At 40.5% G+C, this 27,377-nt stretch overlaps 46 non-coding genes and 2 pseudogenes across 46 annotated transcripts; all 48 read left to right on the top strand.

The window, feature by feature from the left end:
- The first annotated feature begins 242 nt into the window (after positions 1-242).
- On the top strand, positions 243-361 carry LOC141306789 (5S ribosomal RNA). The gene has a single exon (XR_012345746.1). It is a non-coding gene; the product is annotated as a 5S ribosomal RNA (ribosomal RNA).
- An 84-nt stretch (positions 362-445) lies between these two features.
- Positions 446-564, top strand: LOC141307584 (5S ribosomal RNA). Its single transcript, XR_012346536.1, has one exon. It is a non-coding gene; the product is annotated as a 5S ribosomal RNA (ribosomal RNA).
- An 84-nt stretch (positions 565-648) lies between these two features.
- Positions 649-767, top strand: LOC141307664 (5S ribosomal RNA). The gene has a single exon (XR_012346614.1). It is a non-coding gene; the product is annotated as a 5S ribosomal RNA (ribosomal RNA).
- An 84-nt stretch (positions 768-851) lies between these two features.
- Positions 852-970, top strand: LOC141307264 (5S ribosomal RNA). Its single transcript, XR_012346218.1, has one exon. It is a non-coding gene; the product is annotated as a 5S ribosomal RNA (ribosomal RNA).
- A 731-nt stretch (positions 971-1,701) lies between these two features.
- LOC141306866 (5S ribosomal RNA) lies at positions 1,702-1,820 on the top strand. The gene has a single exon (XR_012345822.1). It is a non-coding gene; the product is annotated as a 5S ribosomal RNA (ribosomal RNA).
- Positions 1,821-1,905: 85 nt separating this feature from the next.
- Positions 1,906-2,024, top strand: LOC141307674 (5S ribosomal RNA). The gene has a single exon (XR_012346624.1). It is a non-coding gene; the product is annotated as a 5S ribosomal RNA (ribosomal RNA).
- Positions 2,025-2,754: 730 nt separating this feature from the next.
- Positions 2,755-2,873, top strand: LOC141307187 (5S ribosomal RNA). The gene has a single exon (XR_012346141.1). It is a non-coding gene; the product is annotated as a 5S ribosomal RNA (ribosomal RNA).
- Positions 2,874-2,957: 84 nt separating this feature from the next.
- LOC141307265 (5S ribosomal RNA) lies at positions 2,958-3,076 on the top strand. Its single transcript, XR_012346219.1, has one exon. It is a non-coding gene; the product is annotated as a 5S ribosomal RNA (ribosomal RNA).
- Positions 3,077-4,444: 1,368 nt separating this feature from the next.
- LOC141307619 (5S ribosomal RNA) lies at positions 4,445-4,563 on the top strand. Its single transcript, XR_012346571.1, has one exon. It is a non-coding gene; the product is annotated as a 5S ribosomal RNA (ribosomal RNA).
- Positions 4,564-5,943: 1,380 nt separating this feature from the next.
- Positions 5,944-6,062, top strand: LOC141306868 (5S ribosomal RNA). Its single transcript, XR_012345824.1, has one exon. It is a non-coding gene; the product is annotated as a 5S ribosomal RNA (ribosomal RNA).
- Positions 6,063-6,146: 84 nt separating this feature from the next.
- Positions 6,147-6,265, top strand: LOC141307266 (5S ribosomal RNA). The gene has a single exon (XR_012346220.1). It is a non-coding gene; the product is annotated as a 5S ribosomal RNA (ribosomal RNA).
- Positions 6,266-6,996: 731 nt separating this feature from the next.
- LOC141306869 (5S ribosomal RNA) lies at positions 6,997-7,115 on the top strand. Its single transcript, XR_012345825.1, has one exon. It is a non-coding gene; the product is annotated as a 5S ribosomal RNA (ribosomal RNA).
- An 84-nt stretch (positions 7,116-7,199) lies between these two features.
- Positions 7,200-7,318, top strand: LOC141307267 (5S ribosomal RNA). The gene has a single exon (XR_012346221.1). It is a non-coding gene; the product is annotated as a 5S ribosomal RNA (ribosomal RNA).
- Positions 7,319-8,049: 731 nt separating this feature from the next.
- LOC141307188 (5S ribosomal RNA) lies at positions 8,050-8,168 on the top strand. The gene has a single exon (XR_012346142.1). It is a non-coding gene; the product is annotated as a 5S ribosomal RNA (ribosomal RNA).
- An 84-nt stretch (positions 8,169-8,252) lies between these two features.
- On the top strand, positions 8,253-8,371 carry LOC141307747 (5S ribosomal RNA; annotated as a pseudogene).
- Positions 8,372-8,455: 84 nt separating this feature from the next.
- Positions 8,456-8,574, top strand: LOC141307527 (5S ribosomal RNA). The gene has a single exon (XR_012346480.1). It is a non-coding gene; the product is annotated as a 5S ribosomal RNA (ribosomal RNA).
- Positions 8,575-9,304: 730 nt separating this feature from the next.
- LOC141307268 (5S ribosomal RNA) lies at positions 9,305-9,423 on the top strand. Its single transcript, XR_012346223.1, has one exon. It is a non-coding gene; the product is annotated as a 5S ribosomal RNA (ribosomal RNA).
- A 720-nt stretch (positions 9,424-10,143) lies between these two features.
- Positions 10,144-10,262, top strand: LOC141306790 (5S ribosomal RNA). The gene has a single exon (XR_012345747.1). It is a non-coding gene; the product is annotated as a 5S ribosomal RNA (ribosomal RNA).
- Positions 10,263-10,993: 731 nt separating this feature from the next.
- On the top strand, positions 10,994-11,112 carry LOC141306870 (5S ribosomal RNA). Its single transcript, XR_012345827.1, has one exon. It is a non-coding gene; the product is annotated as a 5S ribosomal RNA (ribosomal RNA).
- Positions 11,113-11,196: 84 nt separating this feature from the next.
- LOC141307269 (5S ribosomal RNA) lies at positions 11,197-11,315 on the top strand. The gene has a single exon (XR_012346224.1). It is a non-coding gene; the product is annotated as a 5S ribosomal RNA (ribosomal RNA).
- Positions 11,316-12,046: 731 nt separating this feature from the next.
- On the top strand, positions 12,047-12,165 carry LOC141306871 (5S ribosomal RNA). Its single transcript, XR_012345828.1, has one exon. It is a non-coding gene; the product is annotated as a 5S ribosomal RNA (ribosomal RNA).
- An 84-nt stretch (positions 12,166-12,249) lies between these two features.
- Positions 12,250-12,368, top strand: LOC141307270 (5S ribosomal RNA). Its single transcript, XR_012346225.1, has one exon. It is a non-coding gene; the product is annotated as a 5S ribosomal RNA (ribosomal RNA).
- A 732-nt stretch (positions 12,369-13,100) lies between these two features.
- LOC141306791 (5S ribosomal RNA) lies at positions 13,101-13,219 on the top strand. Its single transcript, XR_012345748.1, has one exon. It is a non-coding gene; the product is annotated as a 5S ribosomal RNA (ribosomal RNA).
- An 84-nt stretch (positions 13,220-13,303) lies between these two features.
- LOC141307585 (5S ribosomal RNA) lies at positions 13,304-13,422 on the top strand. The gene has a single exon (XR_012346537.1). It is a non-coding gene; the product is annotated as a 5S ribosomal RNA (ribosomal RNA).
- An 84-nt stretch (positions 13,423-13,506) lies between these two features.
- Positions 13,507-13,625, top strand: LOC141307665 (5S ribosomal RNA). The gene has a single exon (XR_012346615.1). It is a non-coding gene; the product is annotated as a 5S ribosomal RNA (ribosomal RNA).
- Positions 13,626-13,709: 84 nt separating this feature from the next.
- Positions 13,710-13,828, top strand: LOC141307650 (5S ribosomal RNA). Its single transcript, XR_012346601.1, has one exon. It is a non-coding gene; the product is annotated as a 5S ribosomal RNA (ribosomal RNA).
- A 731-nt stretch (positions 13,829-14,559) lies between these two features.
- Positions 14,560-14,678, top strand: LOC141306872 (5S ribosomal RNA). The gene has a single exon (XR_012345829.1). It is a non-coding gene; the product is annotated as a 5S ribosomal RNA (ribosomal RNA).
- Positions 14,679-14,763: 85 nt separating this feature from the next.
- Positions 14,764-14,882, top strand: LOC141307675 (5S ribosomal RNA). Its single transcript, XR_012346625.1, has one exon. It is a non-coding gene; the product is annotated as a 5S ribosomal RNA (ribosomal RNA).
- A 730-nt stretch (positions 14,883-15,612) lies between these two features.
- On the top strand, positions 15,613-15,731 carry LOC141307189 (5S ribosomal RNA). The gene has a single exon (XR_012346143.1). It is a non-coding gene; the product is annotated as a 5S ribosomal RNA (ribosomal RNA).
- Positions 15,732-15,815: 84 nt separating this feature from the next.
- Positions 15,816-15,934, top strand: LOC141307272 (5S ribosomal RNA). Its single transcript, XR_012346227.1, has one exon. It is a non-coding gene; the product is annotated as a 5S ribosomal RNA (ribosomal RNA).
- Positions 15,935-17,302: 1,368 nt separating this feature from the next.
- Positions 17,303-17,421, top strand: LOC141307620 (5S ribosomal RNA). The gene has a single exon (XR_012346572.1). It is a non-coding gene; the product is annotated as a 5S ribosomal RNA (ribosomal RNA).
- Positions 17,422-18,801: 1,380 nt separating this feature from the next.
- LOC141306873 (5S ribosomal RNA) lies at positions 18,802-18,920 on the top strand. Its single transcript, XR_012345830.1, has one exon. It is a non-coding gene; the product is annotated as a 5S ribosomal RNA (ribosomal RNA).
- An 84-nt stretch (positions 18,921-19,004) lies between these two features.
- LOC141307274 (5S ribosomal RNA) lies at positions 19,005-19,123 on the top strand. Its single transcript, XR_012346228.1, has one exon. It is a non-coding gene; the product is annotated as a 5S ribosomal RNA (ribosomal RNA).
- Positions 19,124-19,854: 731 nt separating this feature from the next.
- On the top strand, positions 19,855-19,973 carry LOC141306874 (5S ribosomal RNA). The gene has a single exon (XR_012345831.1). It is a non-coding gene; the product is annotated as a 5S ribosomal RNA (ribosomal RNA).
- Positions 19,974-20,057: 84 nt separating this feature from the next.
- LOC141307275 (5S ribosomal RNA) lies at positions 20,058-20,176 on the top strand. Its single transcript, XR_012346229.1, has one exon. It is a non-coding gene; the product is annotated as a 5S ribosomal RNA (ribosomal RNA).
- A 731-nt stretch (positions 20,177-20,907) lies between these two features.
- Positions 20,908-21,026, top strand: LOC141307190 (5S ribosomal RNA). The gene has a single exon (XR_012346144.1). It is a non-coding gene; the product is annotated as a 5S ribosomal RNA (ribosomal RNA).
- Positions 21,027-21,110: 84 nt separating this feature from the next.
- On the top strand, positions 21,111-21,229 carry LOC141307748 (5S ribosomal RNA; annotated as a pseudogene).
- Positions 21,230-21,313: 84 nt separating this feature from the next.
- Positions 21,314-21,432, top strand: LOC141307529 (5S ribosomal RNA). Its single transcript, XR_012346481.1, has one exon. It is a non-coding gene; the product is annotated as a 5S ribosomal RNA (ribosomal RNA).
- Positions 21,433-22,162: 730 nt separating this feature from the next.
- On the top strand, positions 22,163-22,281 carry LOC141307508 (5S ribosomal RNA). Its single transcript, XR_012346460.1, has one exon. It is a non-coding gene; the product is annotated as a 5S ribosomal RNA (ribosomal RNA).
- Positions 22,282-23,001: 720 nt separating this feature from the next.
- Positions 23,002-23,120, top strand: LOC141306793 (5S ribosomal RNA). The gene has a single exon (XR_012345751.1). It is a non-coding gene; the product is annotated as a 5S ribosomal RNA (ribosomal RNA).
- A 726-nt stretch (positions 23,121-23,846) lies between these two features.
- LOC141306876 (5S ribosomal RNA) lies at positions 23,847-23,965 on the top strand. The gene has a single exon (XR_012345832.1). It is a non-coding gene; the product is annotated as a 5S ribosomal RNA (ribosomal RNA).
- Positions 23,966-24,049: 84 nt separating this feature from the next.
- LOC141306689 (5S ribosomal RNA) lies at positions 24,050-24,168 on the top strand. Its single transcript, XR_012345646.1, has one exon. It is a non-coding gene; the product is annotated as a 5S ribosomal RNA (ribosomal RNA).
- A 730-nt stretch (positions 24,169-24,898) lies between these two features.
- Positions 24,899-25,017, top strand: LOC141307586 (5S ribosomal RNA). Its single transcript, XR_012346538.1, has one exon. It is a non-coding gene; the product is annotated as a 5S ribosomal RNA (ribosomal RNA).
- An 84-nt stretch (positions 25,018-25,101) lies between these two features.
- LOC141307718 (5S ribosomal RNA) lies at positions 25,102-25,220 on the top strand. Its single transcript, XR_012346668.1, has one exon. It is a non-coding gene; the product is annotated as a 5S ribosomal RNA (ribosomal RNA).
- Positions 25,221-25,304: 84 nt separating this feature from the next.
- LOC141307276 (5S ribosomal RNA) lies at positions 25,305-25,423 on the top strand. The gene has a single exon (XR_012346230.1). It is a non-coding gene; the product is annotated as a 5S ribosomal RNA (ribosomal RNA).
- A 730-nt stretch (positions 25,424-26,153) lies between these two features.
- On the top strand, positions 26,154-26,272 carry LOC141306877 (5S ribosomal RNA). The gene has a single exon (XR_012345833.1). It is a non-coding gene; the product is annotated as a 5S ribosomal RNA (ribosomal RNA).
- An 84-nt stretch (positions 26,273-26,356) lies between these two features.
- On the top strand, positions 26,357-26,475 carry LOC141307277 (5S ribosomal RNA). The gene has a single exon (XR_012346231.1). It is a non-coding gene; the product is annotated as a 5S ribosomal RNA (ribosomal RNA).
- Positions 26,476-27,207: 732 nt separating this feature from the next.
- Positions 27,208-27,326, top strand: LOC141306794 (5S ribosomal RNA). Its single transcript, XR_012345752.1, has one exon. It is a non-coding gene; the product is annotated as a 5S ribosomal RNA (ribosomal RNA).
- The last annotated feature ends 51 nt before the right edge of the window (positions 27,327-27,377 follow it).

A 27,377-nucleotide genomic window follows, 5' to 3' on the forward strand; every position in this document is an offset into this window, starting at 1 on the left:
TATGTGAACCTTGTATAAAAACCAAATCTATTTAAACCAATCTTCTTTTATGTCTCATTCTTTTAACCACTAGTCATCTCTCACAGTTAATTCTGACCCCATTTTAATGTTGTAACTCTGGATGGGAGACCGCCTGGGAATACCAGGTGCTGTAAGCTTTTGCCTTTTCTTCACTATTTATATAATATGATGGCTTTTACGGAGGCTGATCTATAAATAACCCACTTTTTGGAGCAGTCCTCGCTTACGGCCATACTGCGCTGAGTGCGCCCGATCTCGTCTGATCTCGGAAGCAAAGCAGCGTCGGGCCTGGTTAGTACTTGGATGGGAGACCGCCTGGGAATACCAGGTGCTGTAAGCTTTTGCCTTTTCTTCACTATTTATATAATATGATGGCTTTTACGGAGGCTGATCTATAAATAGCCCACTTTTTGGAGCAGTACTCGCTTACGGCCATACTGCGCTGAGAGCGCCCGATCTGGTCTGATCTCGGAAGCAAAGCAGCGTCGGGCCTGGTTAGTACTTAGATGGGAGACCGCCTGGGAATACCAGGTGCTGTAAGCTTTTGCCTTTTCTTCACTATTTATATAATATGCTGGCTTTTACGGAGGCTGATCTTTAAATAGCCCACTTTTTGGAGCAGCCCTCGCTTACGGCCATACCGCGCTGAGACCGCCCTATCTCGTCTGATCTCGGAAGCAAAGCAGCGTCGGGCCTGGTTAGTACTTAGATGGGAGACCGCCTGGGAATACCAGGTGCTGTAAGCTTTTGCCTTTTCTTCACTATTTATATAATATGCTGGCTTTTACGGAGGCTGATCTTTAAATAGGCCACTTTTTGGAGCAGCCCTCGCTTACGGCCATACTGCGCTGAGACCGCCCGATCTCGTCTGATCTCGGAAGCAAAGCAGCGTCGGGCCTGGTTAGTACTTGGATGGGAGACCGCCTGGGAATACCAGGTGCTGTAAGCTTTTGCCTTTTCTTCACTATTTATATAATATGCTGGCTTTTAGAAAGACGTGTTTTACCGCTCTATTTATTACAATCATTTAAATGTATTATAGAGTGTTAAGTGTTTTACATGTTTTTTTAGGCCATTTTATTGCTCTTAACATTTTAAGTGTGTGTGTGTCTTAAATAAATGGATGGTTGGCCTGCCATGTGACTAGACACATGACAGGAAGCAGGAAGTACAACTGTATAAGAGAGCAGCATGACAAACAAAGGACAGTCACCAAACTGTTGGATTAAGGAGTTTGCTAATTTTAGAGCTCACCTTTCCATTCACCACCTGCAAACTTTGGATTACACTTTCTGTGGATTGTATATACAATGGTGGACACTCACATTGGACTTATCAACACACTGGGATTCTTGGACTGTTTTTAGGGTATGGACAAATGAACTGTATTCTTTTAACAGCATTTACCTAGTTTTATCGTGTTGTTTTAAAGTCTTTTTATGTGAACCTTGTATATAAACCAAATCTATTTAAACCAATCTTCTTTTATGTCTCATTCTTTTAACCACTAGTCATCTCTCACAGTTAAATCTGACCCCATTTTAATCTTGTAACTCTGGATGGGAGACCGCCTGGGAATACCAGGTGCTGTAAGCTTTTGCCTTTTCTTCACTATTTATATAATATGATGGCTTTTACGGAGGCTGATCTATAAATAGCCCACTTTTTGGAGCAGTACTCGCTTACGGCCATACTGCGCTGAGAGCGCCCGATCTCGTCTGATCTCGGAAGCAAAGCAGCGTCGGGCCTGGTTAGTACTTAGATGGGAGACCGCCTGGGAATACCAGGTGCTGTAAGCTTTTGCCTTTTCTTCACTATTTATATAATATGCTGGCTTTTACGGAGGCTGATCTTTAAATAGCCCACTTTTTGGAGCAGCCCCCTGCTTAAGGCCATACTGCGCTGAGACCGCCCGATCTCGTCTGATCTCGGAAGCAAAGCAGCGTCGGGCCTGGTTAGTACTTGGATGGGAGACCGCCTGGGAATACCAGGTGCTGTAAGCTTTTGCCTTTTCTTCACTATTTATATAATATGCTGGCTTTTAGAAAGACGTGTTTTACCGCTCTATTTATTACAATCATTTAAATGTATTATAGAGTGTTAAGTGTTTTACATGTTTTTTTAGGCCATTTTATTGCTCTTAACATTTTAAGTGTGTGTGTGTCTTAAATAAATGGATGGTTGGCCTGCCATGTGACTAGACACATGACAGGAAGTAGGAAGTACAACTGTATAAGAGAGCAGCATGACAAACAAAGGACAGTCACCAAACTGTTGGATTAAGGAGTTTGCTAATTTTAGAGCTCACCTTTCCATTCACCACCTGCAAACTTTGGATTACACTTTCTGTGGATTGTATATACAATGGTGGACACTCACATTGGACTTATCAACACACTGGGATTCTTTTACTGTTTTTAGGGTATGGACAAATGAACTGTATTCTTTTAACAGCATTTACCTAGTTTTATCGTGTTGTTTTAAAGTCTTTTATGTGAACCTTGTATAAAAACCAAATCTATTTAAACCAATCTTCTTTTATGTCTCATTCTTTTAACCACTAGTCATCTCTCACAGTTAATTCTGACCCCATTTTAATGTTGTAACTCTGGATGGGAGACCGCCTGGGAATACCAGGTGCTGTAAACTTTTGCCTTTTCTTCACTATTTATATAATATGATGGCTTTTACGGAGGCTGATCTATAAATAACCCACTTTTTGGAGCAGTCCTCGCTTACGGCCATACTGCGCTGAGTGCGCCCGATCTCGTCTGATCTCGGAAGCAAAGCAGCGTCGGGCCTGGTTAGTACTTAGATGGGAGACCGCCTGGGAATACCAGGTGCTGTAAGCTTTTGCCTTTTCTTCACTATTTATATAATATGCTGGCTTTTACGGAGGCTGATCTTTAAATAGCCCACTTTTTGGAGCAGCCCTCGCTTACGGCCATACTGCGCTGAGACCGCCCGATCTCGTCTGATCTCGGAAGCAAAGCAGCGTCGGGCCTGGTTAGTACTTGGATGGGAGACCGCCTGGGAATACCAGGTGCTGTAAGCTTTTGCCTTTTCTTCACTATTTATATAATATGCTGGCTTTTAGAAAGACGTGTTTTACCGCTCTATTTATTACAATCATTTAAATGTATTATAGAGTGTTAAGTGTTTTACATGTTTTTTTAGGCCATTTTATTGCTCTTAACATTTTAAGTGTGTGTCTTAAATAAATGGATGGTTGGCCTGCCATGTGACTAGACACATGACAGGAAGCAGGAAGTACAACTGTATAAGAGAGCAGCATGACAAACAAAGGACAGTCACCAAACTGTTGGATTAAGGAGTTTGCTAATTTTAGAGCTCACCTTTCCATTCACCACCTGCAAACTTTGGATTACACTTTCTGTGGATTGTATATACAATGGTGGACACTCACATTGGACTTATCAACACACTGGGATTCTTGGACTGTTTTTAGGGTATGGACAAATGAACTGTATTCTTTTAACAGCATTTACCTAGTTTTATCGTGTTGTTTTAAAGTCTTTTATGTGAACCTTGTATATAAACCAAATCTATTTAAACCAATCTTCTTTTATGTCTCATTCTTTTAACCACTAGTCATCTCTCACAGTTAAATCTGACCCCATTTTAATCTTGTAACTCTGGAAGGGAGACCGCCTGGGAATACCAGGTGCTGTAAGCTTTTGCCTTTTCTTCACTATTTATATAATATGCTGGCTTTTAGAAAGACGTGTTTTACCGCTCTATTTATTACAATCATTTAAATGTATTATAGAGTGTTAAGTGTTTTACATGTTTTTTTAGGCCATTTTATTGCTCTTAACATTTTAAGTGTGTGTCTTAAATAAATGGATGGTTGGCCTGCCATGTGACTAGACACATGACAGGAAGCAGGAAGTACAACTGTATAAGAGAGCAGCATGACAAACAAAGGACAGTCACCAAACTGTTGGATTAAGGAGTTTGCTAATTTTAGAGCTCACCTTTCCATTCACCACCTGCAAACTTTGGATTACACTTTCTGTGGATTGTATATACAATGGTGGACACTCACATTGGACTTATCAACACACTGGGATTCTTGGACTGTTTTTAGGGTATGGACAAATGAACTGTATTCTTTTAACAGCATTTACCTAGTTTTATCGTGTTGTTTTAAAGTCTTTTATGTGAACCTTGTATAAAAACCAAATCTATTTAAACCAATCTTCTTTTATGTCTCATTCTTTTAACCACTAGTCATCTCTCACAGTTAATTCTGACCCCATTTTAATGTTGTGACTCTGGATGGGAGACCGCCTGGGAATACCAGGTGCTGTAAGCTTTTGCCTTTTCTTCACTATTTATATAATATGATGGCTTTTACGGAGGCTGATCTATAAATAACCCACTTTTTGGAGCAGTCCTCGCTTACGGCCATACTGCGCTGAGTGCGCCCGATCTCGTCTGATCTCGGAAGCAAAGCAGCGTCGGGCCTTGTTAGTACTTGGATGGGAGACCGCCTGGGAATACCAGGTGCTGTAAGCTTTTGCCTTTTCTTCACTATTTATATAATATGCTGGCTTTTAGAAAGACGTGTTTTACCGCTCTATTTATTACAATCATTTAAATGTATTATAGAGTGTTAAGTGTTTTACATGTTTTTTAGGCCATTTTATTACTCTTAACATTTTAAGTGTGTGTGTGTGTGTGTGTGTCTTTAATAAATGGATGGTTGGCCTGCCATGTGACTAGACACATGACAGGAAGCAGGAAGTACAACTGTATAAGAGAGCAGCATGACAAAAAAAGTCACCAAACTGTTGGATTAAGGAGTTGCTAATTTTAGAGCTCACCTTTCCATTCACCACCTGCAAACTTTGGATTACACTTTCTGTGGATTGTATATACAATGGTGGACACTCACATTGGACTTATCAACACACTGGGATTCTTGGACTGTTTTTAGGGTATGGACAAATGAACTGTATTCTTTTAACAGCATTTACCTAGTTTTATCGTGTTGTTTTAAAGTCTTTTATGTGAACCTTGTATATAAACCAAATCTATTTAAACCAATCTTCTTTTATGTCTCATTCTTTTAACCACTAGTCATCTCTCACAGTTAAATCTGACCCCATTTTAATCTTGTAACTCTGGATGGGAGACCGCCTGGGAATACCAGGTGCTGTAAGCTTTTGCCTTTTCTTCACTATTTATATAATATGCTGGCTTTTAGAAAGACGTGTTTTACCGCTCTATTTATTACAATCATTTAAATGTATTATAGAGTGTTAAGTGTTTTACATGTTTTTTTAGGCCATTTTATTGCTCTTAACATTTTAAGTGTGTGTGTGTCTTAAATAAATGGATGGTTGGCCTGCCATGTGACTAGACACATGACAGGAAGCAGGAAGTACAACTGTATAAGAGAGCAGCATGACATACAAAGGACAGTCACCAAACTGTTGGATTAAGGAGTTTGCTAATTTTAGAGCTCACCTTTCCATTCACCACCTGCAAACTTTGGATTACACTTTCTGTGGATTGTATATACAATGGTGGACACTCACATTGGACTTATCAACACACTGGGATTCTTGGACTGTTTTTAGGGTATGGACAAATGAACTGTATTCTTTTAACAGCATTTACCTAGTTTTATCGTGTTGTTTTAAAGTCTTTTTATGTGAACCTTGTATATAAACCAAATCTATTTAAACCAATCTTCTTTTATGTCTCATTCTTTTAACCACTAGTCATCTCTCACAGTTAAATCTGACCCCATTTTAATCTTGTAACTCTGGATGGGAGACCGCCTGGGAATACCAGGTGCTGTAAGCTTTTGCCTTTTCTTCACTATTTATATAATATGATGGCTTTTACGGAGGCTGATCTATAAATAGCCCACTTTTTGGAGCAGTACTCGCTTACGGCCATACTGCGCTGAGAGCGCCCGATCTCGTCTGATCTCGGAAGCAAAGCAGCGTCGGGCCTGGTTAGTACTTAGATGGGAGACCGCCTGGGAATACCAGGTGCTGTAAGCTTTTGCCTTTTCTTCACTATTTATATAATATGCTGGCTTTTACGGAGGCTGATCTTTAAATAGCCCACTTTTTGGAGCAGCCCTCGCTTACGGCCATACTGCGCTGAGACCGCCCGATCTCGTCTGATCTCGGAAGCAAAGCAGCGTCGGGCCTGGTTAGTACTTGGATGGGAGACCGCCTGGGAATACCAGGTGCTGTAAGCTTTTGCCTTTTCTTCACTATTTATATAATATGCTGGCTTTTAGAAAGACGTGTTTTACCGCTCTATTTATTACAATCATTTAAATGTATTATAGAGTGTTAAGTGTTTTACATGTTTTTTTAGGCCATTTTATTGCTCTTAACATTTTAAGTGTGTGTGTGTCTTAAATAAATGGATGGTTGGCCTGCCATGTGACTAGACACATGACAGGAAGCAGGAAGTACAACTGTATAAGAGAGCAGCATGACATACAAAGGACAGTCACCAAACTGTTGGATTAAGGAGTTTGCTAATTTTAGAGCTCACCTTTCCATTCACCACCTGCAAACTTTGGATTACACTTTCTGTGGATTGTATATACAATGGTGGACACTCACATTGGACTTATCAACACACTGGGATTCTTGGACTGTTTTTAGGGTATGGACAAATGAACTGTATTCTTTTAACAGCATTTACCTAGTTTTATCGTGTTGTTTTAAAGTCTTTTTATGTGAACCTTGTATATAAACCAAATCTATTTAAACCAATCTTCTTTTATGTCTCATTCTTTTAACCACTAGTCATCTCTCACAGTTAAATCTGACCCCATTTTAATCTTGTAACTCTGGATGGGAGACCGCCTGGGAATACCAGGTGCTGTAAGCTTTTGCCTTTTCTTCACTATTTATATAATATGATGGCTTTTACGGAGGCTGATCTATAAATAGCCCACTTTTTGGAGCAGTACTCGCTTACGGCCATACTGCGCTGAGAGCGCCCGATCTCGTCTGATCTCGGAAGCAAAGCAGCGTCGGGCCTGGTTAGTACTTAGATGGGAGACCGCCTGGGAATACCAGGTGCTGTAAGCTTTTGCCTTTTCTTCACTATTTATATAATATGCTGGCTTTTACGGAGGCTGATCTTTAAATAGCCCACTTTTTGGAGCAGCCCTCGCTTACGGCCATACTGCGCTGAGACCGCCCGATCTCGTCTGATCTCGGAAGCAAAGCAGCGTCGGGCCTGGTTAGTACTTGGATGGGAGACCGCCTGGGAATACCAGGTGCTGTAAGCTTTTGCCTTTTCTTCACTATTTATATAATATGCTGGCTTTTAGAAAGACGTGTTTTACCGCTCTATTTATTACAATCATTTAAATGTATTATAGAGTGTTAAGTGTTTTACATGTTTTTTTTAGGCCATTTTATTGCTCTTAACATTTTAAGTGTGTGTGTGTCTTAAATAAATGGATGGTTGGCCTGCCATGTGACTAGACACATGACAGGAAGCAGGAAGTACAACTGTATAAGAGAGCAGCATGACAAACAAAGGACAGTCACCAAACTGTTGGATTAAGGAGTTTGCTAATTTTAGAGCTCACCTTTCCATTCACCACCTGCAAACTTTGGATTACACTTTCTGTGGATTGTATATACAATGGTGGACACTCACATTGGACTTATCAACACACTGGGATTCTTGGACTGTTTTTAGGGTATGGACAAATGAACTGTATTCTTTTAACAGCATTTACCTAGTTTTATCGTGTTGTTTTAAAGTCTTTTATGTGAACCTTGTATAAAAACCAAATCTATTTAAACCAATCTTCTTTTATGTCTCATTCTTTTAACCACTAGTCATCTCTCACAGTTAATTCTGACCCCATTTTAATGTTGTAACTCTGGATGGGAGACCGCCTGGGAATACCAGGTGCTGTAAGCTTTTGCCTTTTCTTCACTATTTATATAATATGATGGCTTTTACGGAGGCTGATCTATAAATAACCCACTTTTTGGAGCAGTCTTCGCTTACGGCCATACTGCGCTGAGTGCGCCCGATCTCGTCTGATCTCGGAAGCAAAGCAGCGTCGGGCCTGGTTAGTACTTAGATGGGAGACCGCCTGGGAATACCAGGTGCTGTAAGCTTTTGCCTTTTCTTCACTATTTATATAATATGCTGGCTTTTACGGAGGCTGATCTTTAAATAGCCCACTTTTTGGAGCAGCCCTCACTTACGGCCATACTGCGCTGAGACCGCCCTATCTCGTCTGATCTCGTAAGCAAAGCAGCGTCGGGCCTGGTTAGTACTTGGATGGGAGACCGCCTGGGAATACCAGGTGCTGTAAGCTTTTGCCTTTTCTTCACTATTTATATAATATGCTGGCTTTTACGGAGGCTGATCTTTAAATAGGCCACTTTTTGGAGCAGCCCTCGCTTACGGCCATACCGCGCTGAGACCGCCCAATCTCGTCTGATCTCGGAAGCAAAGCAGCGTCGGGCCTGGTTAGTACTTGGATGGGAGACCGCCTGGGAATACCAGGTGCTGTAAGCTTTTGCCTTTTCTTCACTATTTATATAATATGCTGGCTTTTAGAAAGACGTGTTTTACCGCTCTATTTATTACAATCATTTAAATGTATTATAGATTGTTAAGTGTTTTACATGTTTTTTTAGGCCATTTTATTGCTCTTAACATTTTAAGTGTGTGTGTGTCTTAAATAAATGGATGGTTGGCCTGCCATGTGACTAGACACATGACAGGAAGCAGGAAGTACAACTGTATAAGAGAGCAGCATGACAAACAAAGGACAGTCACCAAACTGTTGGATTAAGGAGTTTGCTAATTTTAGAGCTCACCTTTCCATTCACCACCTGCAAACTTTGGATTACACTTTCTGTGGATTGTATATACAATGGTGGACACTCACATTGGACTTATCAACACACTAGGATTCTTGGACTGTTTTTAGGGTATGGACAATTGAACTGTATTCTTTTAACAGCATTTACCTAGTTTTATCGTGTTGTTTTAAAGTCTTTTATGTGAACCTTGTATATAAACCAAATCTATTTAAACCAATCTTCTTTTATGTCTCATTCTTTTAACCACTACTCATCTCTCACAGTTAAATCTGACCCCATTTTAATCTTGTAACTCTGGATGGGAGACCGCCTGGGAATACCAGGTGCTGTAAGCTTTTGCCTTTTCTTCACTATTTATATAATATGCTGGCTTTTACAGAGGCTCATCTTTAAATAGCCCACTTTTTGGAGCAGCCCTCGCTTACGGCCATACTGCGCTGAGACCGCCCGATCTCGTCTGATCTCGGAAGCAAAGCAGCGTCGGGCCTGGTTAGTACTTGGATGGGAGACCGCCTGGGAATACCAGGTGCTGTAAGCTTTTGCCTTTTCTTCACTATTTATATAATATGCTGGCTTTTAGAAAGACGTGTTTTACCGCTCTATTTATTACAATCATTTAAATGTATTATAGAGTGTTAAGTGTTTTACATGTTTTTTAGGCCATTTTATTACTCTTAACATTTTAAGTGTGTGTGTGTCTTTAATAAATGGATGGTTCGCCTGCCATGTGACTAGACACATGACAGGAAGCAGGAAGTACAACTGTATAAGAGAGCAGCATGACAAAAAAAGTCACCAAACTGTTGGATTAAGGAGTTGCTAATTTTAGAGCTCACCTTTCCATTCACCACCTGCAAACTTTGGATTACACTTTCTGTGGATTGTATATACAATGGTGGACACTCACATTGGACTTATCAACACACTGGGATTCTTGGACTGTTTTTAGGGTATGGACAAATGAACTGTATTCTTTTAACAGCATTTACCTAGTTTTATCGTGTTGTTTTAAAGTCTTTTATGTGAACCTTGTATATAAACCAAATCTATTTAAACCAATCTTTTATGTCTCATTCTTTTAACCACTAGTCATCTCTCACAGTTAAATCTGACCCCATTTTAATGTTGTAACTCTGGATGGGAGACCGCCTGGGAATACCAGGTGCTGTAAGCTTTTGCCTTTTCTTCACTATTTATATAATATGATGGCTTTTACGGAGGCTGATCTATAAATAACCCACTTTTTGGAGCAGTCCTCGCTTACGGCCATACTGCGCTGAGTGCGCCCGATCTCGTCTGATCTCGGAAGCAAAGCAGCGTCGGGCCTGGTTAGTACTTGGATGGGAGACCGCCTGGGAATACCAGGTGCTGTAAGCTTTTGCCTTTTCTTCACTATTTATATAATATGCTGGCTTTTAGAAAGACGTGTTTTACCGCTCTATTTATTACAATCATTTAAATGTATTATAGAGTGTTAAGTGTTTTACATGTTTTTTTAGGCCATTTTATTGCTCTTAACATTTTAAGTGTGTGTGTGTCTTAAATAAATGGATGGTTGGCCTGCCATGTGACTAGACACATGACAGGAAGCAGGAAGTACAACTGTATAAGAGAGCAGCATGACATACAAAGGACAGTCACCAAACTGTTGGATTAAGGAGTTTGCTAATTTTAGAGCTCACCTTTCCATTCACCACCTGCAAACTTTGGATTACACTTTCTGTGGATTGTATATACAATGGTGGACACTCACATTGGACTTATCAACACACTGGGATTCTTGGACTGTTTTTAGGGTATGGACAAATGAACTGTATTCTTTTAACAGCATTTACCTAGTTTTATCGTGTTGTTTTAAAGTCTTTTTATGTGAACCTTGTATATAAACCAAATCTATTTAAACCAATCTTCTTTTATGTCTCATTCTTTTAACCACTAGTCATCTCTCACAGTTAAATCTGACCCCATTTTAATCTTGTAACTCTGGATGGGAGACCGCCTGGGAATACCAGGTGCTGTAAGCTTTTGCCTTTTCTTCACTATTTATATAATATGATGGCTTTTACGGAGGCTGATCTATAAATAGCCCACTTTTTGGAGCAGTACTCGCTTACGGCCATACTGCGCTGAGAGCGCCCGATCTCGTCTGATCTCGGAAGCAAAGCAGCGTCGGGCCTGGTTAGTACTTAGATGGGAGACCGCCTGGGAATACCAGGTGCTGTAAGCTTTTGCCTTTTCTTCACTATTTATATAATATGCTGGCTTTTACGGAGGCTGATCTTTAAATAGCCCACTTTTTGGAGCAGCCCTCGCTTACGGCCATACTGCGCTGAGACCGCCCGATCTCGTCTGATCTCGGAAGCAAAGCAGCGTCGGGCCTGGTTAGTACTTGGATGGGAGACCGCCTGGGAATACCAGGTGCTGTAAGCTTTTGCCTTTTCTTCACTATTTATATAATATGCTGGCTTTTAGAAAGACGTGTTTTACCGCTCTATTTATTACAATCATTTAAATGTATTATAGAGTGTTAAGTGTTTTACATGTTTTTTTAGGCCATTTTATTGCTCTTAACATTTTAAGTGTGTGTGTGTCTTAAATAAATGGATGGTTGGCCTGCCATGTGACTAGACACATGACAGGAAGCAGGAAGTACAACTGTATAAGAGAGCAGCATGACATACAAAGGACAGTCACCAAACTGTTGGATTAAGGAGTTTGCTAATTTTAGAGCTCACCTTTCCATTCACCACCTGCAAACTTTGGATTACACTTTCTGTGGATTGTATATACAATGGTGGACACTCACATTGGACTTATCAACACACTGGGATTCTTGGACTGTTTTTAGGGTATGGACAAATGAACTGTATTCTTTTAACAGCATTTACCTAGTTTTATCGTGTTGTTTTAAAGTCTTTTTATGTGAACCTTGTATATAAACCAAATCTATTTAAACCAATCTTCTTTTATGTCTCATTCTTTTAACCACTAGTCATCTCTCACAGTTAAATCTGACCCCATTTTAATCTTGTAACTCTGGATGGGAGACCGCCTGGGAATACCAGGTGCTGTAAGCTTTTGCCTTTTCTTCACTATTTATATAATATGATGGCTTTTACGGAGGCTGATCTATAAATAGCCCACTTTTTGGAGCAGTACTCGCTTACGGCCATACTGCGCTGAGAGCGCCCGATCTCGTCTGATCTCGGAAGCAAAGCAGCGTCGGGCCTGGTTAGTACTTAGATGGGAGACCGCCTGGGAATACCAGGTGCTGTAAGCTTTTGCCTTTTCTTCACTATTTATATAATATGCTGGCTTTTACGGAGGCTGATCTTTAAATAGCCCACTTTTTGGAGCAGCCCTCGCTTACGGCCATACTGCGCTGAGACCGCCCGATCTCGTCTGATCTCGGAAGCAAAGCAGCGTCGGGCCTGGTTAGTACTTGGATGGGAGACCGCCTGGGAATACCAGGTGCTGTAAGCTTTTGCCTTTTCTTCACTATTTATATAATATGCTGGCTTTTAGAAAGACGTGTTTTACCGCTCTATTTATTACAATCATTTAAATGTATTATAGAGTGTTAAGTGTTTTACATGTTTTTTTAGGCCATTTTATTGCTCTTAACATTTTAAGTGTGTGTGTGTGTCTTAAATAAATGGATGGTTGGCCTGCCATGTGACTAGACACATGACAGGAAGCAGGAAGTACAACTGTATAAGAGAGCAGCATGACAAACAAAGGACAGTCACCAAACTGTTGGATTAAGGAGTTTGCTAATTTTAGAGCTCACCTTTCCATTCACCACCTGCAAACTTTGGATTACACTTTCTGTGGATTGTATATACAATGGTGGACACTCACATTGGACTTATCAACACACTGGGATTCTTGGACTGTTTTTAGGGTATGGACAAATGAACTGTATTCTTTTAACAGCATTTACCTAGTTTTATCGTGTTGTTTTAAAGTCTTTTATGTGAACCTTGTATAAAAACCAAATCTATTTAAACCAATCTTCTTTTATGTCTCATTCTTTTAACCACTAGTCATCTCTCACAGTTAATTCTGACCCCATTTTAATGTTGTAACTCTGGATGGGAGACCGCCTGGGAATACCAGGTGCTGTAAGCTTTTGCCTTTTCTTCACTATTTATATAATATGATGGCTTTTACGGAGGCTGATCTATAAATAACCCACTTTTTGGAGCAGTCCTCGCTTACGGCCATACTGCGCTGAGTGCGCCCGATCTCGTCTGATCTCGGAAGCAAAGCAGCGTCGGGCCTGGTTAGTACTTGGATGGGAGACCGCCTGGGAATACCAGGTGCTGTAAGCTTTTGCCTTTTCTTCACTATTTATATAATATGATGGCTTTTACGGAGGCTGATCTATAAATAGCCCACTTTTTGGAGCAGTACTCGCTTACGGCCATACTGCGCTGAGAGCGCCCGATCTGGTCTGATCTCGGAAGCAAAGCAGCGTCGGGCCTGGTTAGTACTTAGATGGGAGACCGCCTGGGAATACCAGGTGCTGTAAGCTTTTGCCTTTTCTTCACTATTTATATAATATGCTGGCTTTTACGGAGGCTGATCTTTAAATAGCCCACTTTTTGGAGCAGCCCTCGCTTACGGCCATACCGCGCTGAGACCGCCCTATCTCGTCTGATCTCGGAAGCAAAGCAGCGTCGGGCCTGGTTAGTACTTAGATGGGAGACCGCCTGGGAATACCAGGTGCTGTAAGCTTTTGCCTTTTCTTCACTATTTATATAATATGCTGGCTTTTACGGAGGCTGATCTTTAAATAGGCCACTTTTTGGAGCAGCCCTCGCTTACGGCCATACTGCGCTGAGACCGCCCGATCTCGTCTGATCTCGGAAGCAAAGCAGCGTCGGGCCTGGTTAGTACTTGGATGGGAGACCGCCTGGGAATACCAAGTGCTGTAAGCTTTTGCCTTTTCTTCACTATTTATATAATATGCTGGCTTTTAGAAAGACGTGTTTTACCGCTCTATTTATTACAATCATTTAAATGTATTATAGAGTGTTAAGTGTTTTACATGTTTTTTTAGGCCATTTTATTGCTCTTAACATTTTAAGTGTGTGTGTGTCTTAAATAAATGGATGGTTGGCCTGCCATGTGACTAGACACATGACAGGAAGCAGGAAGTACAACTGTATAAGAGAGCAGCATGACAAACAAAGGACAGTCACCAAACTGTTGGATTAAGGAGTTTGCTAATTTTAGAGCTCACCTTTCCATTCACCACCTGCAAACTTTGGATTACACTTTCTGTGGATTGTATATACAATGGTGGACACTCACATTGGACTTATCAACACACTGGGATTCTTGGACTGTTTTTAGGGTATAGACAAATGAACTGTATTCTTTTAACAGCATTTACCTAGTTTTATCGTGTTGTTTTAAAGTCTTTTTATGTGAACCTTGTATATAAACCAAATCTATTTAAACCAATCTTCTTTTATGTCTCATTCTTTTAACCACTAGTCATCTCTCACAGTTAAATCTGACCCCATTTTAATCTTGTAACTCTGGATGGGAGACCGCCTGGGAATACCAGGTGCTGTAAGCTTTTGCCTTTTCTTCACTATTTATATAATATGATGGCTTTTACGGAGGCTGATCTATAAATAGCCCACTTTTTGGAGCAGTACTCGCTTACGGCCATACTGCGCTGAGAGCGCCCGATCTCGTCTGATCTCGGAAGCAAAGCAGCGTCGGGCCTGGTTAGTACTTAGATGGGAGACCGCCTGGGAATACCAGGTGCTGTAAGCTTTTGCCTTTTCTTCACTATTTATATAATATGCTGGCTTTTACGGAGGCTGATCTTTAAATAGCCCACTTTTTGGAGCAGCCCCCTGCTTAAGGCCATACTGCGCTGAGACCGCCCGATCTCGTCTGATCTCGGAAGCAAAGCAGCGTCGGGCCTGGTTAGTACTTGGATGGGAGACCGCCTGGGAATACCAGGTGCTGTAAGCTTTTGCCTTTTCTTCACTATTTATATAATATGCTGGCTTTTAGAAAGACGTGTTTTACCGCTCTATTTATTACAATCATTTAAATGTATTATAGAGTGTTAAGTGTTTTACATGTTTTTTTAGGCCATTTTATTGCTCTTAACATTTTAAGTGTGTGTGTGTCTTAAATAAATGGATGGTTGGCCTGCCATGTGACTAGACACATGACAGGAAGTAGGAAGTACAACTGTATAAGAGAGCAGCATGACAAACAAAGGACAGTCACCAAACTGTTGGATTAAGGAGTTTGCTAATTTTAGAGCTCACCTTTCCATTCACCACCTGCAAACTTTGGATTACACTTTCTGTGGATTGTATATACAATGGTGGACACTCACATTGGACTTATCAACACACTGGGATTCTTTTACTGTTTTTAGGGTATGGACAAATGAACTGTATTCTTTTAACAGCATTTACCTAGTTTTATCGTGTTGTTTTAAAGTCTTTTATGTGAACCTTGTATAAAAACCAAATCTATTTAAACCAATCTTCTTTTATGTCTCATTCTTTTAACCACTAGTCATCTCTCACAGTTAATTCTGACCCCATTTTAATGTTGTAACTCTGGATGGGAGACCGCCTGGGAATACCAGGTGCTGTAAACTTTTGCCTTTTCTTCACTATTTATATAATATGATGGCTTTTACGGAGGCTGATCTATAAATAACCCACTTTTTGGAGCAGTCCTCGCTTACGGCCATACTGCGCTGAGTGCGCCCGATCTCGTCTGATCTCGGAAGCAAAGCAGCGTCGGGCCTGGTTAGTACTTAGATGGGAGACCGCCTGGGAATACCAGGTGCTGTAAGCTTTTGCCTTTTCTTCACTATTTATATAATATGCTGGCTTTTACGGAGGCTGATCTTTAAATAGCCCACTTTTTGGAGCAGCCCTCGCTTACGGCCATACTGCGCTGAGACCGCCCGATCTCGTCTGATCTCGGAAGCAAAGCAGCGTCGGGCCTGGTTAGTACTTGGATGGGAGACCGCCTGGGAATACCAGGTGCTGTAAGCTTTTGCCTTTTCTTCACTATTTATATAATATGCTGGCTTTTAGAAAGACGTGTTTTACCGCTCTATTTATTACAATCATTTAAATGTATTATAGAGTGTTAAGTGTTTTACATGTTTTTTTAGGCCATTTTATTGCTCTTAACATTTTAAGTGTGTGTCTTAAATAAATGGATGGTTGGCCTGCCATGTGACTAGACACATGACAGGAAGCAGGAAGTACAACTGTATAAGAGAGCAGCATGACAAACAAAGGACAGTCACCAAACTGTTGGATTAAGGAGTTTGCTAATTTTAGAGCTCACCTTTCCATTCACCACCTGCAAACTTTGGATTACACTTTCTGTGGATTGTATATACAATGGTGGACACTCACATTGGACTTATCAACACACTGGGATTCTTGGACTGTTTTTAGGGTATGGACAAATGAACTGTATTCTTTTAACAGCATTTACCTAGTTTTATCGTGTTGTTTTAAAGTCTTTTATGTGAACCTTGTATATAAACCAAATCTATTTAAACCAATCTTCTTTTATGTCTCATTCTTTTAACCACTAGTCATCTCTCACAGTTAAATCTGACCCCATTTTAATCTTGTAACTCTGGAAGGGAGACCGCCTGGGAATACCAGGTGCTGTAAGCTTTTGCCTTTTCTTCACTATTTATATAATATGCTGGCTTTTAGAAAGACGTGTTTTACCGCTCTATTTATTACAATCATTTAAATGTATTATAGAGTGTTAAGTGTTTTACATGTTTTTTTAGGCCATTTTATTGCTCTTAACATTTTAAGTGTGTGTCTTAAATAAATGGATGGTTGGCCTGCCATGTGACTAGACACATGACAGGAAGCAGGAAGTACAACTGTATAAGAGAGCAGCATGACAAACAAAGGACAGTCACCAAACTGTTGGATTAAGGAGTTTGCTAATTTTAGAGCTCACCTTTCCATTCACCACCTGCAAACTTTGGATTACACTTTCTGTGGATTGTATATACAATGGTGGACACTCACATTGGACTTATCAACACACTGGGATTCTTGGACTGTTTTTAGGGTATGGACAAATGAACTGTATTCTTTTAACAGCATTTACCTAGTTTTATCGTGTTGTTTTAAAGTCTTTTATGTGAACCTTGTATAAAAACCAAATCTATTTAAACCAATCTTCTTTTATGTCTCATTCTTTTAACCACTAGTCATCTCTCACAGTTAATTCTGACCCCATTTTAATGTTGTGACTCTGGATGGGAGACCGCCTGGGAATACCAGGTGCTGTAAGCTTTTGCCTTTTCTTCACTATTTATATAATATGATGGCTTTTACGGAGGCTGATCTATAAATAACCCACTTTTTGGAGCAGTCCTCGCTTACGGCCATACTGCGCTGAGTGCGCCCGATCTCGTCTGATCTCGGAAGCAAAGCAGCGTCGGGCCTTGTTAGTACTTGGATGGGAGACCGCCTGGGAATACCAGGTGCTGTAAGCTTTTGCCTTTTCTTCACTATTTATATAATATGCTGGCTTTTAGAAAGACGTGTTTTACCGCTCTATTTATTACAATCATTTAAATGTATTATAGAGTGTTAAGTGTTTTACATGTTTTTTAGGCCATTTTATTACTCTTAACATTTTAAGTGTGTGTGTGTGTGTGTGTGTCTTTAATAAATGGATGGTTGGCCTGCCATGTGACTAGACACATGACAGGAAGCAGGAAGTACAACTGTATAAGAGAGCAGCATGACAAAAAAAGTCACCAAACTGTTGGATTAAGGAGTTGCTAATTTTAGAGCTCACCTTTCCATTCACCACCTGCAAACTTTGGATTACACTTTCTGTGGATTGTATATACAATGGTGGACACTCACATTGGACTTATCAACACACTGGGATTCTTGGACTGTTTTTAGGGTATGGACAAATGAACTGTATTCTTTTAACAGCATTTACCTAGTTTTATCGTGTTGTTTTAAAGTCTTTTATGTGAACCTTGTATATAAACCAAATCTATTTAAACCAATCTTCTTTTATGTCTCATTCTTTTAACCACTAGTCATCTCTCACAGTTAAATCTGACCCCATTTTAATCTTGTAACTCTGGATGGGAGACCGCCTGGGAATACCAGGTGCTGTAAGCTTTTGCCTTTTCTTCACTATTTATATAATATGCTGGCTTTTAGAAAGACGTGTTTTACCGCTCTATTTATTACAATCATTTAAATGTATTATAGAGTGTTAAGTGTTTTACATGTTTTTTTAGGCCATTTTATTGCTCTTAACATTTTAAGTGTGTGTGTGTCTTAAATAAATGGATGGTTGGCCTGCCATGTGACTAGACACATGACAGGAAGCAGGAAGTACAACTGTATAAGAGAGCAGCATGACATACAAAGGACAGTCACCAAACTGTTGGATTAAGGAGTTTGCTAATTTTAGAGCTCACCTTTCCATTCACCACCTGCAAACTTTGGATTACACTTTCTGTGGATTGTATATACAATGGTGGACACTCACATTGGACTTATCAACACACTGGGATTCTTGGACTGTTTTTAGGGTATGGACAAATGAACTGTATTCTTTTAACAGCATTTACCTAGTTTTATCGTGTTGTTTTAAAGTCTTTTTATGTGAACCTTGTATATAAACCAAATCTATTTAAACCAATCTTCTTTTATGTCTCATTCTTTTAACCACTAGTCATCTCTCACAGTTAAATCTGACCCCATTTTAATCTTGTAACTCTGGATGGGAGACCGCCTGGGAATACCAGGTGCTGTAAGCTTTTGCCTTTTCTTCACTATTTATATAATATGATGGCTTTTACGGAGGCTGATCTATAAATAGCCCACTTTTTGGAGCAGTACTCGCTTACGGCCATACTGCGCTGAGAGCGCCCGATCTCGTCTGATCTCGGAAGCAAAGCAGCGTCGGGCCTGGTTAGTACTTAGATGGGAGACCGCCTGGGAATACCAGGTGCTGTAAGCTTTTGCCTTTTCTTCACTATTTATATAATATGCTGGCTTTTACGGAGGCTGATCTTTAAATAGCCCACTTTTTGGAGCAGCCCTCGCTTACGGCCATACTGCGCTGAGACCGCCCGATCTCGTCTGATCTCGGAAGCAAAGCAGCGTCGGGCCTGGTTAGTACTTGGATGGGAGACCGCCTGGGAATACCAGGTGCTGTAAGCTTTTGCCTTTTCTTCACTATTTATATAATATGCTGGCTTTTAGAAAGACGTGTTTTACCGCTCTATTTATTACAATCATTTAAATGTATTATAGAGTGTTAAGTGTTTTACATGTTTTTTTAGGCCATTTTATTGCTCTTAACATTTTAAGTGTGTGTGTGTCTTAAATAAATGGATGGTTGGCCTGCCATGTGACTAGACACATGACAGGAAGCAGGAAGTACAACTGTATAAGAGAGCAGCATGACATACAAAGGACAGTCACCAAACTGTTGGATTAAGGAGTTTGCTAATTTTAGAGCTCACCTTTCCATTCACCACCTGCAAACTTTGGATTACACTTTCTGTGGATTGTATATACAATGGTGGACACTCACATTGGACTTATCAACACACTGGGATTCTTGGACTGTTTTTAGGGTATGGACAAATGAACTGTATTCTTTTAACAGCATTTACCTAGTTTTATCGTGTTGTTTTAAAGTCTTTTTATGTGAACCTTGTATATAAACCAAATCTATTTAAACCAATCTTCTTTTATGTCTCATTCTTTTAACCACTAGTCATCTCTCACAGTTAAATCTGACCCCATTTTAATCTTGTAACTCTGGATGGGAGACCGCCTGGGAATACCAGGTGCTGTAAGCTTTTGCCTTTTCTTCACTATTTATATAATATGATGGCTTTTACGGAGGCTGATCTATAAATAGCCCACTTTTTGGAGCAGTACTCGCTTACGGCCATACTGCGCTGAGAGCGCCCGATCTCGTCTGATCTCGGAAGCAAAGCAGCGTCGGGCCTGGTTAGTACTTAGATGGGAGACCGCCTGGGAATACCAGGTGCTGTAAGCTTTTGCCTTTTCTTCACTATTTATATAATATGCTGGCTTTTACGGAGGCTGATCTTTAAATAGCCCACTTTTTGGAGCAGCCCTCGCTTACGGCCATACTGCGCTGAGACCGCCCGATCTCGTCTGATCTCGGAAGCAAAGCAGCGTCGGGCCTGGTTAGTACTTGGATGGGAGACCGCCTGGGAATACCAGGTGCTGTAAGCTTTTGCCTTTTCTTCACTATTTATATAATATGCTGGCTTTTAGAAAGACGTGTTTTACCGCTCTATTTATTACAATCATTTAAATGTATTATAGAGTGTTAAGTGTTTTACATGTTTTTTTTAGGCCATTTTATTGCTCTTAACATTTTAAGTGTGTGTGTGTCTTAAATAAATGGATGGTTGGCCTGCCATGTGACTAGACACATGACAGGAAGCAGGAAGTACAACTGTATAAGAGAGCAGCATGACAAACAAAGGACAGTCACCAAACTGTTGGATTAAGGAGTTTGCTAATTTTAGAGCTCACCTTTCCATTCACCACCTGCAAACTTTGGATTACACTTTCTGTGGATTGTATATACAATGGTGGACACTCACATTGGACTTATCAACACACTGGGATTCTTGGACTGTTTTTAGGGTATGGACAAATGAACTGTATTCTTTTAACAGCATTTACCTAGTTTTATCGTGTTGTTTTAAAGTCTTTTATGTGAACCTTGTATAAAAACCAAATCTATTTAAACCAATCTTCTTTTATGTCTCATTCTTTTAACCACTAGTCATCTCTCACAGTTAATTCTGACCCCATTTTAATGTTGTAACTCTGGATGGGAGACCGCCTGGGAATACCAGGTGCTGTAAGCTTTTGCCTTTTCTTCACTATTTATATAATATGATGGCTTTTACGGAGGCTGATCTATAAATAACCCACTTTTTGGAGCAGTCTTCGCTTACGGCCATACTGCGCTGAGTGCGCCCGATCTCGTCTGATCTCGGAAGCAAAGCAGCGTCGGGCCTGGTTAGTACTTAGATGGGAGACCGCCTGGGAATACCAGGTGCTGTAAGCTTTTGCCTTTTCTTCACTATTTATATAATATGCTGGCTTTTACGGAGGCTGATCTTTAAATAGCCCACTTTTTGGAGCAGCCCTCACTTACGGCCATACTGCGCTGAGACCGCCCTATCTCGTCTGATCTCGTAAGCAAAGCAGCGTCGGGCCTGGTTAGTACTTGGATGGGAGACCGCCTGGGAATACCAGGTGCTGTAAGCTTTTGCCTTTTCTTCACTATTTATATAATATGCTGGCTTTTACGGAGGCTGATCTTTAAATAGGCCACTTTTTGGAGCAGCCCTCGCTTACGGCCATACCGCGCTGAGACCGCCCAATCTCGTCTGATCTCGGAAGCAAAGCAGCGTCGGGCCTGGTTAGTACTTGGATGGGAGACCGCCTGGGAATACCAGGTGCTGTAAGCTTTTGCCTTTTCTTCACTATTTATATAATATGCTGGCTTTTAGAAAGACGTGTTTTACCGCTCTATTTATTACAATCATTTAAATGTATTATAGATTGTTAAGTGTTTTACATGTTTTTTTAGGCCATTTTATTGCTCTTAACATTTTAAGTGTGTGTGTGTCTTAAATAAATGGATGGTTGGCCTGCCATGTGACTAGACACATGACAGGAAGCAGGAAGTACAACTGTATAAGAGAGCAGCATGACAAACAAAGGACAGTCACCAAACTGTTGGATTAAGGAGTTTGCTAATTTTAGAGCTCACCTTTCCATTCACCACCTGCAAACTTTGGATTACACTTTCTGTGGATTGTATATACAATGGTGGACACTCACATTGGACTTATCAACACACTAGGATTCTTGGACTGTTTTTAGGGTATGGACAATTGAACTGTATTCTTTTAACAGCATTTACCTAGTTTTATCGTGTTGTTTTAAAGTCTTTTATGTGAACCTTGTATATAAACCAAATCTATTTAAACCAATCTTCTTTTATGTCTCATTCTTTTAACCACTACTCATCTCTCACAGTTAAATCTGACCCCATTTTAATCTTGTAACTCTGGATGGGAGACCGCCTGGGAATACCAGGTGCTGTAAGCTTTTGCCTTTTCTTCACTATTTATATAATATGCTGGCTTTTACAGAGGCTCATCTTTAAATAGCCCACTTTTTGGAGCAGCCCTCGCTTACGGCCATACTGCGCTGAGACTGCCCGATCTCGTCTGATCTCGGAAGCAAAGCAGCGTCGGGCCTGGTTAGTACTTGGATGGGAGACCGCCTGGGAATACCAGGTGCTGTAAGCTTTTGCCTTTTCTTCACTATTTATATAATATGCTGGCTTTTAGAAAGACGTGTTTTACCGCTCTATTTATTACAATCATTTAAATGTATTATAGAGTGTTAAGTGTTTTACATGTTTTTTAGGCCATTTTATTACTCTTAACATTTTAAGTGTGTGTGTGTCTTTAATAAATGGATGGTTCGCCTGCCATGTGACTAGACACATGACAGGAAGCAGGAAGTACAACTGTATAAGAGAGCAGCATGACAAAAAAAGTCACCAAACTGTTGGATTAAGGAGTTGCTAATTTTAGAGCTCACCTTTCCATTCACCACCTGCAAACTTTGGATTACACTTTCTGTGGATTGTATATACAATGGTGGACACTCACATTGGACTTATCAACACACTGGGATTCTTGGACTGTTTTTAGGGTATGGACAAATGAACTGTATTCTTTTAACAGCATTTACCTAGTTTTATCGTGTTGTTTTAAAGTCTTTTATGTGAACCTTGTATATAAACCAAATCTATTTAAACCAATCTTTTATGTCTCATTCTTTTAACCACTAGTCATCTCTCACAGTTAAATCTGACCCCATTTTAATGTTGTAACTCTGGATGGGAGACCGCCTGGGAATACCAGGTGCTGTAAGCTTTTGCCTTTTCTTCACTATTTATATAATATGATGGCTTTTACGGAGGCTGATCTATAAATAACCCACTTTTTGGAGCAGTCCTCGCTTACGGCCATACTGCGCTGAGTGCGCCCGATCTCGTCTGATCTCGGAAGCAAAGCAGCGTCGGGCCTGGTTAGTACTTGGATGGGAGACCGCCTGGGAATACCAGGTGCTGTAAGCTTTTGCCTTTTCTTCACTATTTATATAATATGCTGGCTTTTAGAAAGACGTGTTTTACCGCTCTATTTATTACAATCATTTAAATGTATTATAGAGTGTTAAGTGTTTTACATGTTTTTTTAGGCCATTTTATTGCTCTTAACATTTTAAGTGTGTGTCTTAAATAAATGGATGGTTGGCCTGCCATGTGACTAGACACATGACAGGAAGCAGGAAGTACAACTGTATAAGAGAGCAGCATGACAAACAAAGGACAGTCACCAAACTGTTGGATTAAGGAGTTTGCTAATTTTAGAGCTCACCTTTCCATTCACCACCTGCAAACTTTGGATTACACTTTCTGTGGATTGTATATACAATGGTGGACACTCACATTGGACTTATCAACACACTGGGATTCTTGGACTGTTTTTAGGGTATGGACAAATGAACTGTATTCTTTTAACAGCATTTACCTAGTTTTATCGTGTTGTTTTAAAGTCTTTTATGTGAACCTTGTATATAAACCAAATCTATTTAAACCAATCTTCTTTTATGTCTCATTCTTTTAACCACTAGTCATCTCTCACAGTTAAATCTGACCCCATTTTAATCTTGTAACTCTGGATGGGAGACCGCCTGGGAATACCAGGTGCTGTAAGCTTTTGCCTTTTCTTCACTATTTATATAATATGATGGCTTTTACGGAGGCTGATCTATAAATAGCCCACTTTTTGGAGCAGTACTCGCTTACGGCCATACTGCGCTGAGAGCGCCCGATCTCGTCTGATCTCGGAAGCAAAGCAGCGTCGGGCCTGGTTAGTACTTAGATGGGAGACCGCCTGGGAATACCAGGTGCTGTAAGCTTTTGCCTTTTCTTCACTATTTATATAATATGCTGGCTTTTACGGAGGCTGATCTTTAAATAGCCCACTTTTTGGAGCAGCCCTCGCTTACGGCCATACTGCGCTGAGACCGCCCGATCTCGTCTGATCTCGGAAGCTAAGCAGCGTCGGGCCTGGTTAGTACTTGGATGGGAGACCGCCTGGGAATACCAGGTGCTGTAAGCTTTTGCCTTTTCTTCACTATTTATATAATATGCTGGCTTTTAGAAAGACGTGTTTTACCGCTCTATTTATTACAATCATTTAAATGTATTATAGAGTGTTAAGTGATTTACATGTTTTTTTAGGCCATTTTATTGCTCTTAACATTTTAAGTGTGTGTGTGTCTTAAATAAATGGATGGTTGGCCTGCCATGTGACTAGACACATGACAGGAAGCAGGAAGTACAACTGTATAAGAGAGCAGCATGACAAACAAAGGACAGTCACCAAACTGTTGGATTAAGGAGTTTGCTAATTTTAGAGCTCACCTTTCCATTCACCACCTGCAAACTTTGGATTACACTTTCTGTGGATTGTATATACAATGGTGGACACTCACATTGGACTTATCAACACACTGGGATTCTTGGACTGTTTTTAGGGTATGGACAAATGAACTGTATTCTTTTAACAGCATTTACCTAGTTTTATCGTGTTGTTTTAAAGTCTTTTATGTGAACCTTGTATAAAAACCAAATCTATTTAAACCAATCTTCTTTTATGTCTCATTCTTTTAACCACTAGTCATCTCTCACAGTTAAATCTGACCCCATTTTAATCTTGTAACTCTGGATGGGAGACCGCCTGGGAATACCAGGTGCTGTAAGCTTTTGCCTTTTCTTCACTATTTATATAATATGATGGCTTTTACGGAGGCTGATCTATAAATAGCCCACTTTTTGGAGCAGTACTCGCTTACGGCCATACTGCGCTGAGAGCGCCCGATCTGGTCTGATCTCGGAAGCAAAGCAGCGTCGGGCCTGGTTAGTACTTAGATGGGAGACCGCCTGGGAATACCAGGTGCTGTAAGCTTTTGCCTTTTCTTCACTATTTATATAATATGCTGGCTTTTACGGAGGCTGATCTTTAAATAGCCCACTTTTTGGAGCAGCCCTCGCTTACGGCCATACTGCGCTGAGACCGCCCTATCTCGTCTGATCTCGGAAGCAAAGCAGCGTCGGGCCTGGTTAGTACTTAGATGGGAGACCGCCTGGGAATACCAGGTGCTGTAAGCTTTTGCCTTTTCTTCACTATTTATATAATATGCTGGCTTTTACGGAGGCTGATCTTTAAATAGGCCACTTTTTGGAGCAGCCCTCGCTTACGGCCATACTGCGCTGAGACCGCCCGATCTCGTCTGATCTCGGAAGCAAAGCAGCGTCGGGCCTGGTTAGTACTTGGATGGGAGACCGCCTGGGAATACCAGGTGCTGTAAGCTTTTGCCTTTTCTTCACTATTTATATAATATGCTGGCTTTTAGAAAGACGTGTTTTACCGCTCTATTTATTACAATCATTTAAATGTATTATAGAGTGTTAAGTGTTTTACATGTTTTTTTAGGCCATTTTATTGCTCTTAACATTTTAAGTGTGTGTGTGTCTTAAATAAATGGATGGTTGGCCTGCCATGTGACTAGACACATGACAGGAAGCAGGAAGTACAACTGTATAAGAGAGCAGCATGACAAACAAAGGACAGTCACCAAACTGTTGGATTAAGGAGTTTGCTAATTTTAGAGCTCACCTTTCCATTCACCACCTGCAAACTTTGGATTACACTTTCTGTGGATTGTATATACAATGGTGGACACTCACATTGGACTTATCAACACACTGGGATTCTTGGACTGTTTTTAGGGTATGGACAAATGAACTGTATTCTTTTAACAGCATTTACCTAGTTTTATCGTGTTGTTTTAAAGTCTTTTATGTGAACCTTGTATATAAACCAAATCTATTTAAACCAATCTTCTTTTATGTCTCATTCTTTTAACCACTAGTCATCTCTCACAGTTAAATCTGACCCCATTTTAATCTTGTAACTCTGGATGGGAGACCGCCTGGGAATACCAGGTGCTGTAAGCTTTTGCCTTTTCTTCACTATTTATATAATATGATGGCTTTTACGGAGGCTGATCTATAAATAGCCCACTTTTTGGAGCAGTACTCGCTTACGGCCATACTGCGCTGAGAGCGCCCGATCTCGTCTGATCTCGGAAGCAAAGCAGCGTCGGGCCTGGTTAGTACTTAGATGGGAGACCGCCTGGGAATACCAGGTGCTGTAAGCTTTTGCCTTTTCTTCACTATTTATATAATATGCTGGCTTTTACGGAGGCTGATCTTTAAATAGCCCACTTTTTGGAGCAGCCCTCGCTTACGGCCATACTGCGCTGAGACCGCCCGATCTCGTCTGATCTCGGAAGCAAAGCAGCGTCGGGCCTGGTTAGTACTTGGATGGGAGACCGCCTGGGAATACCAGGTGCTGTAAGCTTTTGCCTTTTCTTCACTATTTATATAATATGCTGGCTTTTAGAAAGACGTGTTTTACCGCTCTATTTATTACAATCATTTAAATGTATTATAGAGTGTTAAGTGTTTTACATGTTTTTTTAGGCCATTTTATTGCTCTTAACATTTTAAGTGTGTGTGTGTGTCTTAAATAAATGGATGGTTGGCCTGCCATGTGACTAGACACATGACAGGAAGCAGGAAGTACAACTGTATAAGAGAGCAGCATGACAAACAAAGGACAGTCACCAAACTGTTGGATTAAGGAGTTTGCTAATTTTAGAGCTCACCTTTCCATTCACCACCTGCAAACTTTGGATTACACTTTCTGTGGATTGTATATACAATGGTGGACACTCACATTGGACTTATCAACACACTGGGATTCTTGGACTGTTTTTAGGGTATGGACAAATGAACTGTATTCTTTTAACAGCATTTACCTAGTTTTATCGTGTTGTTTTAAAGTCTTTTATGTGAACCTTGTATAAAAACCAAATCTATTTAAACCAATCTTCTTTTATGTCTCATTCTTTTAACCACTAGTCATCTCTCACAGTTAATTCTGACCCCATTTTAATGTTGTAACTCTGGATGGGAGACCGCCTGGGAATACCAGGTGCTGTAAGCTTTTGCCTTTTCTTCACTATTTATATAATATGATGGCTTTTACGGAGGCTGATCTATAAATAACCCACTTTTTGGAGCAGTCCTCGCTTACGGCCATACTGCGCTGAGTGCGCCCGATCTCGTCTGATCTCGGAAGCAAAGCAGCGTCGGGCCTGGTTAGTACTTGGATGGGAGACCGCCTGGGAATACCAGGTGCTGTAAGCTTTTGCCTTTTCTTCACTATTTATATAATATGATGGCTTTTACGGAGGCTGA

Source organism: Garra rufa, unplaced genomic scaffold (assembly GCF_049309525.1).
Source record: "Garra rufa unplaced genomic scaffold, GarRuf1.0 hap1_unplaced_002, whole genome shotgun sequence".
Lineage (NCBI taxonomy): Eukaryota > Metazoa > Chordata > Actinopteri > Cypriniformes > Cyprinidae > Garra > Garra rufa.